This window comes from Dipteris shenzhenensis, chromosome 7 (genome assembly GCF_047967505.1).
Source record: "Dipteris shenzhenensis isolate YYH24624 ecotype China chromosome 7, Dip_SZ_1.0, whole genome shotgun sequence".
Classification (NCBI taxonomy): Eukaryota; Viridiplantae; Streptophyta; class Polypodiopsida; order Gleicheniales; family Dipteridaceae; genus Dipteris; species Dipteris shenzhenensis.
Genome location: NC_141602.1, coordinates 8,481,879 through 8,490,615, shown reverse-complemented (window position 1 = coordinate 8,490,615; position 8,737 = coordinate 8,481,879).

Below are 8,737 nucleotides of genomic sequence, written 5' to 3'. Positions count from 1 at the left end.
ATCTCTATGTCATGGAGGAATATGTACTCTTCTCCATCGATGATGAGTGGGGACAAGGACCATAATTCTAAGTCTGGGTTAGTGGTGTACAATGCAGATTCTTGCTCTACTGGGGCTCTTGAAGTAGGCTCAATGCTTGAGCTGCTTCCATCTCCTTTGTTGGATTATCAAGGCTCTTCCATGTAGATGTCCAAGTCTAGTCTAGGGACAACAAGATCAGCAATTCTACTAGAGGGGGTGCTAGACGATGAGTCTTCTTCCTCTAAATTTCCTTCTTGGAGAAGGAAGATGAATGTCATCTCCCATGAAAGGAATTTGGTGCCTATATTTCCTGTGATCCCCGTAGGATGTCTTGAACTTTGACTGTCCTAAACACTTCGTCTATAAGGTTGTCACAAAAGCAGGCCAAGCGCTTCATAAACTCGAGTTCCTCTATGAATAGATCCTTTATGTAATCTATGGGAAGCCATCTCTTTGAAGAGTGGTCAAGTGTATAGGCAAAATTTGAGAAATTATCATGCATGTAAAGGATGAGATCTGAGAAGTCATCCTTGGCTCACATATATGTGCCTAGGACATCTAAAGTCCTATCAAACACTAAAAATAACTCTTCCTCATGATCTGCAAATGCAGTTCGTGAATCCATGGCAAATAGCAGTTCTAGCTGAATCCATGGCAAATAGCAGTTGATGGAGGGAGTAACTTCTGAGGATAGGAGTTTCTATGGCTCTCTAAATGTGAAAGTGAGAATGTGATCTCAAAAGGGCTCTTACCCCTTAATATATATCAAAACCCTAAAAATTAAAATTAATAAAAAAATTCCCAAATTTTTTGAAAAACATTTACCATGAACTGAAAAGAGAAAACATTAAAAGAAATGACATTTTAATTTAATTGTCCACCATCTTTTGAAGTAATAACTAGGATTTGATAGACAAAAAATTAAATGCTGCACTAGTCAAACACATTGTTAGCAATCTTCAAAGTTGTAGAAGGAATGAAATTGGCACTATGCATGCACTTCTCCACACGACGGCTGATCTTACCACCATTTAAGGTAAAGTAGAAGGACTCTGACATGCCATCCTCCATGATCAATGGGCTAAACAGGGCCATAGCAAGCCTTGTTTTGCCCCACTAATGCTTTTTTTTTTGTAATTACAAAAAAAAGTTTTTTATAACAAAATTTTCCTTGCAAAAAGGGTTATACAAAATCACTCAAATGAAATGATCGAGCAACAAAAGCATATACATGTCGAACATATACAACATTGTTTGTTACAAAATTACCCTTTCGAAAGGCTGATACAAAATTGCTCAAACGAGTGGATATACAAAAATGACATACATGGCGAAGAAAATGCAAACTTCTACTACTACTACTACTACTACTACTACTCATTCGAATCATCCTCATCGTCCTCGTCCTCGTCCTTATCTCATTGGCCTGATCCTTGGTGCTCGTGAGCTACGCCTTCTCCCTGATCCTCATCACGTACGTTTGATCCCTAGCCCTGGTGATCGCTCACCTTCAGTGATGGGACACTTGAGCTTTGACCCTAAGAGTAAACCATATAAATTGAAAATTAGATTGGAACTTAAAGAATAAAACAATTTAAAAAGTGAGATTACAAGTAGGAGTAGACTTATACCATGCGAGCAACCACCTCAGCCCAATCGACTGTCGCTCCCATTGCCTCTTGCTCAATAAACCACGGCTTTGTTCCTATGCAAAATGCGCGTCGCATCTCTGCATTTGTAAGAAGACGACCCATCGTAGCTTGCTATGGATCCAATTTACGAGAGTTAGAGTTAGCTAAAGTGCATGTAATATGTAGTAAAACAAATAGAACAATACATTAAATGAGAAGAAGTAGACTTACCATGGTTGCCTCGAATGCCAACCGTCCGCCTGCACCAAAGTGCGAAGTACCTACGATGTCCAGCCGTCTCTTTGCAGCCCTCCTCTGACCCTTGAACATTTTGGGATGGTCCCTATTCTACTTCTTGAAGAACTTCCAATCAGCTTTGTCTGCCCAGCTGGGTTTAGCTAACCCCTTTGTGATGGAAGTACGCAAGGTTGATCTACGATGCTTCAAGACCAAACCCATGTGCTCTTGCATATAATTCTCATTAAACTCCCAATTTGGCAAGTTAGGGTATTTTTGTTTTAATTCATCGATGACCACCTACTTCTTTTGGTCATCTTGATACTACCAATTAGTAGCAATGCCGCTCTTGAAGTGATGGCTCATCAACTGCCTCATGGTGGCCATCACTGCTTTGCCCTTTCTATCTTCTATTATCTCTCCGACAGCCGTGATTTGATAGGAGAGAACCCCTGATGAGTAAGGAGGACTGATGGTAGCAGAGTCACAAGGAATGGAAGCTGTGCGAGCACTTTCGGAGCAAGGAGTAGTAGTGGGAGTAGGAGAGAGCAAGGGACCTGACTGATACTGTGTCTCTGGACTAAGTGGAGACCTGTAGGGATGTGAGTGTGCTGACTTGTCTACATCTCCCGAGTCAGCACAACATAAGCTGCCCCTCCTACTCTTCCTTCCCTTATAGGAGGCACCCGTAGGTGATGACCCCTCGGTCGAAGGGGCATGAGGGGATGGCTGGGCAGTACGTCCAACCGTCAGTGTAGGGGAGGGAATTGTTGAGGTCCTCTGAGATAGTAGAGAGAAGAATCTCGCTACCTCCTCATCACTTATCTATGCTACAAACTCGTCGGGACTCCCGACAAAGCCATGCATGATCAGCAGAGGAGTTCCCCGAGGGGTAGTCACAGTGCTACGTCCAAGAGGAGTCAGACCAGGGGTAGGTTGCAGTGCTAGGTCTGAGAGGAGTCAGATAGGGGTAGTCCCCTCAGGTGTCACCTGAGAGGAATCAAAGTCCTCTGGAGCATATAGATCATGCTGTCTCCTCTTGCAAGGCTGTCCGTACTCGTCGGACATGCAACGTGATCCCATGTCTAACATAGACACAAACACGAAAACAAAAAACAAAAAGCAAACATAAGCATAGGCATAGGCATAGGCATAGGCAAAGGAAAAGAGGAAGAAGAGGGAAAGGAAAAGAGATTGGAAGAGGGAAAAGAGAGAAGAAGAGGGATAGGAAAGAAGGAAAGAAGAGAGAAGAGGGAAAGAAGAGGGAAAGAAGAGGAGAGAAGAGGGAAAAGAGAAAGTGGAGGAGAAGAGGAAGAAGGGGGAAAGGAAAGAGGGAAAGAAGAGGAAGAAGAAAAGAGGAAGAAGAGAAAAAGAGGAGGGAAAAGAGGAGGAGGAGGGAATTAAAAGAGAAGAAGAGGAGGAAAAGAGGAGGGAAAAGAGGAGAAGAGAGAAGAAGAGGGAAAGGAAAGAGAGATTGGAAAAGGGAAAAGAAGGAAAGAAAGAGAGAAGAAGAGGGATAGAGAGAAGAGGAGGGGGAAAGAGATTGAAAGAGGGAAGGAGAAGGAGAAGGAGAAGGAAAGGAGGGAAAGAAGAGGGGAAAGAGAGAAGAAGATGGGGAAGAGGGGGGAAAAGGGGAAAGAGGGAAAAAAAGACATATGCTCATGCTTATGCATGAGCATATGTCTACTTCTCTTATGCTCATGCATAAGCATAAGCATGAGCATATGTCTCCTCTTATGCATAAGCATAAGCATAAGCATAAGCATAAGAGATGGAGACATATGCTCATTCTAATGCTTATGCATGAGCATAAGAACATGAGCATGAAAGAGGGAAAAGAGGGGAAAAGAGAAAAAGAGAGAAGAAGAGGGAAAGGAAAGAGAGATTGGAAAAGGGGAAAGAAGGAAAGAAAGAGAGAAGAAGAGGGAAAGTAAAGAGGGAAAAAGAGACATATGCTCATGCTTATGCATGAGCATATGTCTACTTCTCTTATACTCATGCATAAGCATAAGCATGAGCATATGTCTTCTTCTCTTATGCTCATGCATAAGAGGAGTCTTATGCATAAGCATAAGCATAAGAGACGGAGACATATGCTCATGCTTATGCTTATGCATGAGCATAAGAACATGAGCATGAAAGAGAAAAAAGAGGGGGGAAAAGAGGAGAAGAGAAAAGAAGAGGGAAAGGAAAGAGAGATCGGAAAAAGGGAAAAAGAGGGAAAGAAAGACAGAAGAAGAGGAAAAGTAAAGAGAATGAGCATATGTCTCCTTCTATTATGCTCATGCATAAGCATAAGCATGAGCATATGTCTCCTTCTCTTATGCTTATGCGTATGCATAAGACTCCTCTTATGCATACGCATAAGCATAAGAGAAGGAGACATATGCTCATGCTTATGCTTATGCATGAGCATAAGAGAAGGGGGAAAGAGAGAAGAAGAGGGAAAGGAAAGAGAGATTGGAAAAGGGGAAAGAGGTAAAGAAAGTGAGAAAAAGAGGGAAAGTAAAGAGGGAAAAAGAGACATATGCTCATGCTTATGCATGAGCATATGTCTCCTTCTCTTATGCTTATGCAAGAGGGAAAGGAAAGAGAGATTGGAAAAGGGGAAAGAGGTAAAGAAAGTGAGAAGAAGAGGGAAAGTAAAGAGGGAAAAAGAGACATATGCTCATGCTTATGCATGAGCATATGTCTCCTTCTCTTATGCTTATGCTTATGCTTATGCATAAGACTCCTCTTATGCATAAGCATAAGCATAAGCATAAGAGAAGGAGACATATGCTCATGCTTATGCTTATGCATGAGCATAAGAGAAGGGGGAAAGAGAGAAGAAGAGGGAAAGGAAAGAGAGATTGGAAAAGGGGAAAGAGGGAAAGAAATAGAGAAGAAGAGGGAAAGTAAAGAGGGAAAAAGAGACATATGCTCATGCTTATGCATGAGCATATGTCTCCTTCTCTTATGCTTATGCTTATGCTTATGCATAAGACTCCTCTTATGCATAAGCATAAGCATGAGCATAAGAGAAGCAGACATATGCTCATGCTGATGCTTATGCATGAGCATAATTATGCTTATGCTTATGCATAAGACTCCTCTTATGCATAAGCATAAGCATGAGCATAAGAGAAGCAGACATATGCTCATGCTTATGCTTATGCATGAGCATAAGATAAGCATAAGCATGAGCATAAGAGAAGCAGACATATGCTCATGCTTATGCTTATGCACGAGCATAATTCTCTTATGCTCATGCATAAGCATAATCATGAGCATAAGTCTCCTTCTCTTATGCTTATGCATAAGAGGAGTCTTATGCATAAGCATAAGCATGAGCATAAGAGAAGGAGACATATGATCATGCTTATGCTTATGCATGAACATAAGAACATGAGCATGAAAGAGGGAAAAGAGGCAGGAAAAGAGAAGAAGAGAGAAGAAGAGGGAAAGGAAAGAGAGATTGGAAAAGGGGAAAGAGGGAAAGAAAGAGAGAAGAAGAGGGAAAGTAAAGAGGGAAAAAGAGACATATGCTCATGCTTATGCATGAGCATATGTCTACTTCTCTTATGCTCATGCATAAGCATAAGCATGAGCATGAGCATATGTCTCCTTCTCTTATGCTCATGCTTATGCTTATGCATAAGACTCCTCTTATGCATAAGCATAACCATAAGAGAAGGAGACATATGCTCATGCTTATGCTTATGCATGAGCATAAGAGAAGGGGGAAAGAGAGAAGAAGAGGGAAAGGAAAGAGGGAAAAAGAGGAGAAAAGAGATTGAAAGATTGAAGGAGAGAAGAAGGAAAGGAGGGAAACAAGAGGAGAGAAGAGGGAAAGAAGAGGAAAGAGAGGGGAAGAGAGGGTTTCTATGCCCATCACTGCAGCTAGCGCTTAAGGCGCTAGATGCAGGCCAATGCAAATAACAAAAATAAAAAATGGAAAAAAGAGGAAGCACTTACCTGGAATAGTACGTCCTGCTCGATGTTGTGGACTGGCCCTACAAAAGAGAGGAAACATACCGTTTTTCAAATAAGATGTTAGAGGAAGGAGGAGATTACAAAAGCAACTTCTTGAAAGGAGGAGATTGAGGAGACAAGGAGAAAGAGAAGGAAGAGAAATACAAAAAAGACTAGAAGAGGTGAGTCTTCTTTCTTTCTTGAAATCTCATTTTTTGTTTCAATCCTTTGAAATCAAGCATGAAAACTAGTTTACAAGTTTATCAATACAAGGAGAAGCACTCACAAAACGAAATCTAACAAAAAACTTACCAACATTGTTGAAAGAGACTCACCTCCTGAAAAACTTCCTTTCAAGAACCCAAAGAGAGAGAAGGGTGGAGAGGGAGCACAAGAGCTAGGAGAGGGGTGAGGAGTGAAGAATAGAGTGGGAGGTCATCAGAAATAGGTGGGAGGTCGTCGGAAATAGATGGGAGGAGAGATTGCCTTGCTTACTTGAAAGATTAGAGAGTGCTAAAGAAAGCACCGTGCGTCGCATCGCGTTTCAATTTTAACCCACAGTGTCGCTATATAGCGACGCTATTCCATCGCTATATAGTGACATTTTTAATTAAAAGCGTCGCTATATAGCGACAGAACAGAGCAAAACGTCGCTATATAGCGATGCTTTGACACACTTTATGTTCTTAGTTAAAAAAGAAGCTCATAGATCCTATTTTATAACTATTAATATATTTTCTTGCAACTTATGTTGTGATTTTATAAGTGTAGATGGAAGGGACGAGTGGAAGCTCGTCCGATGATGCGCCAATGCCTTGGAGCACAAAGTGGCTTATGGAGAGGTTATACTATCATTGCACTCATTGCAAGCGAGAAGTACAACATCAACATCGTATTATCATGTGCCACTTGTGGATGTATGGGGAGGAGCCCCAACTAGTACCCACCGTTGGTGTTGTGCATGTTGATGGATTATCGGTAAGTCAAAGCTATCTAAGTTCGCGGTTAATATTAGATACCAGGAAATACAAGATCTTATATTTACACGAAATCTTAAAATAGGATGAGGAGGCTGACGAGGGTATGCATATACCTTCACACTTTGAGCAAGACTATAGTCTCCTAGATAATGACGAGGGTATGGTCAACATGATGGATTCTATTTTTAGGGGCACTACATCCCATGTACACATGATGTCAGAGTTTGAGGTCAAAATGCGAGAGTTGCAATCAACACAATTGTATGAGGGTGCTAGGATGTCTAAACTACATGCTTGTCTCTCAATATTGAATCTGCAAGTAAAGTATGGGTGGTCGGATACAAGTGTCTCGGCCTTAATGAGGTTAGCTCTTGCATTAATTTGACTCATTATTTGGATATTGTTTATCTTGAGAATCATCATGTATGGATTAGTGTATACCGAATCATCATTGTTCGAAGCCTATGTATGTTTGAATTGTGATAGGTTACTCCAGAAGATGTTGCCTGCACCAAATACCATGCCCGCACCAAGAGATTCCCGCAGATTGTGCAGCTTGGAAGCACATAGACAATTAGTGGCCGGACTTTGTGAGGGAGCCACACAACTTACATCTTGGGCTCGCCATGGATGGCGTGAATCCTTTTAGGTTATGCTCAACATCTTGGTCGACATGGCCCATAGTCATGGTGAATTACAATATCCCACCATGGCTAATAATAAAAAAGGGACACCTCATGCTTGCACTACTTGTGCTAGGAAAGTACAAGGCAAAAAATATGGACGTGTACATGGCACCTTTGATAGAGGAGTTACAAATATTATGGAGAGGAGTGTGGGTCATTGATATTTCCAGAGCTCCTAGACATACCAATGATATTTTGGTCAAGGGTATCTTGATGTGGACCATGCATGACTACCCATGATATGGAGAGTGCACAGGTACGTGGTTGTGTCTCTATATGTATAATATAGGATTATGCTTTTATGACTCTCTTTCGCATGCATGTCTTATACTAACACATTCATGCACACGTGCAGGACTTGTTACAAGTGGGTACCATGCTTGTCCTATTTGTGGATTGGGTTTGCAATCGCTTGCACGCTACTCCAAACATATGAGGAAAAATGTTTATGAAGGTCATGCTTAATACCTTTCGCTCGACCATCTCGCACATGGAGGTCAGCTTGATCCACCACCATCATATTTGAAGGCAAGTGATTGGATTCAAGCTTGGAGGGTGAATGGAGAGGAACCTCCTCCTGGTGATCTTTCATGAGCTTCCTTATTGGGGTCAGTTACAAATCAATCATCTCTTGGATCCCATGCATATCTTCAAGAATGTGGGGGCTACTATTTGGGCACACTTGGTTGGTTTCAAAGACTCGAGAGGAGTGAAGACTTGCATGCTATGAATAGGATGTCTCATTTGTGGCCCCAAGTGCATGCTTTAGGAAAAGTTGTCCTCCAAAAAGCAACGTGGATCCTCTCTACGAGGGAGGAGACAGCAATCAAGGCGGACATTGCCTCTTTTCAAACACTGATAGGGTACATGCATTGCTTGAAAGGAGAATTTTCAAAGGACAATAAGCTTAGTGGGCTCAAGTCCCATGATTGGCACAAGGTCTTATAGGTATTCTAAGTAGAATAAGTGTACCGATAATCATGATGCATTAGCATAATTATGATTATGTTATATTGTTGACATGACTTCTTTGTTGCTTTGATAGTTCATCCTCCCAATTATAATAAAAGGGTGCTTACAAGAAGATGTTAGAAATGCTATATTCAAGATCTATGGTATTGTGAGGTATGCTTACTATCAAATCACATTGATTACATTTTCTTCAATTTAAGCTGATTAATCTGTAGACTGATTATGAAAATATCTTACATGGACATGTGAAATAGGT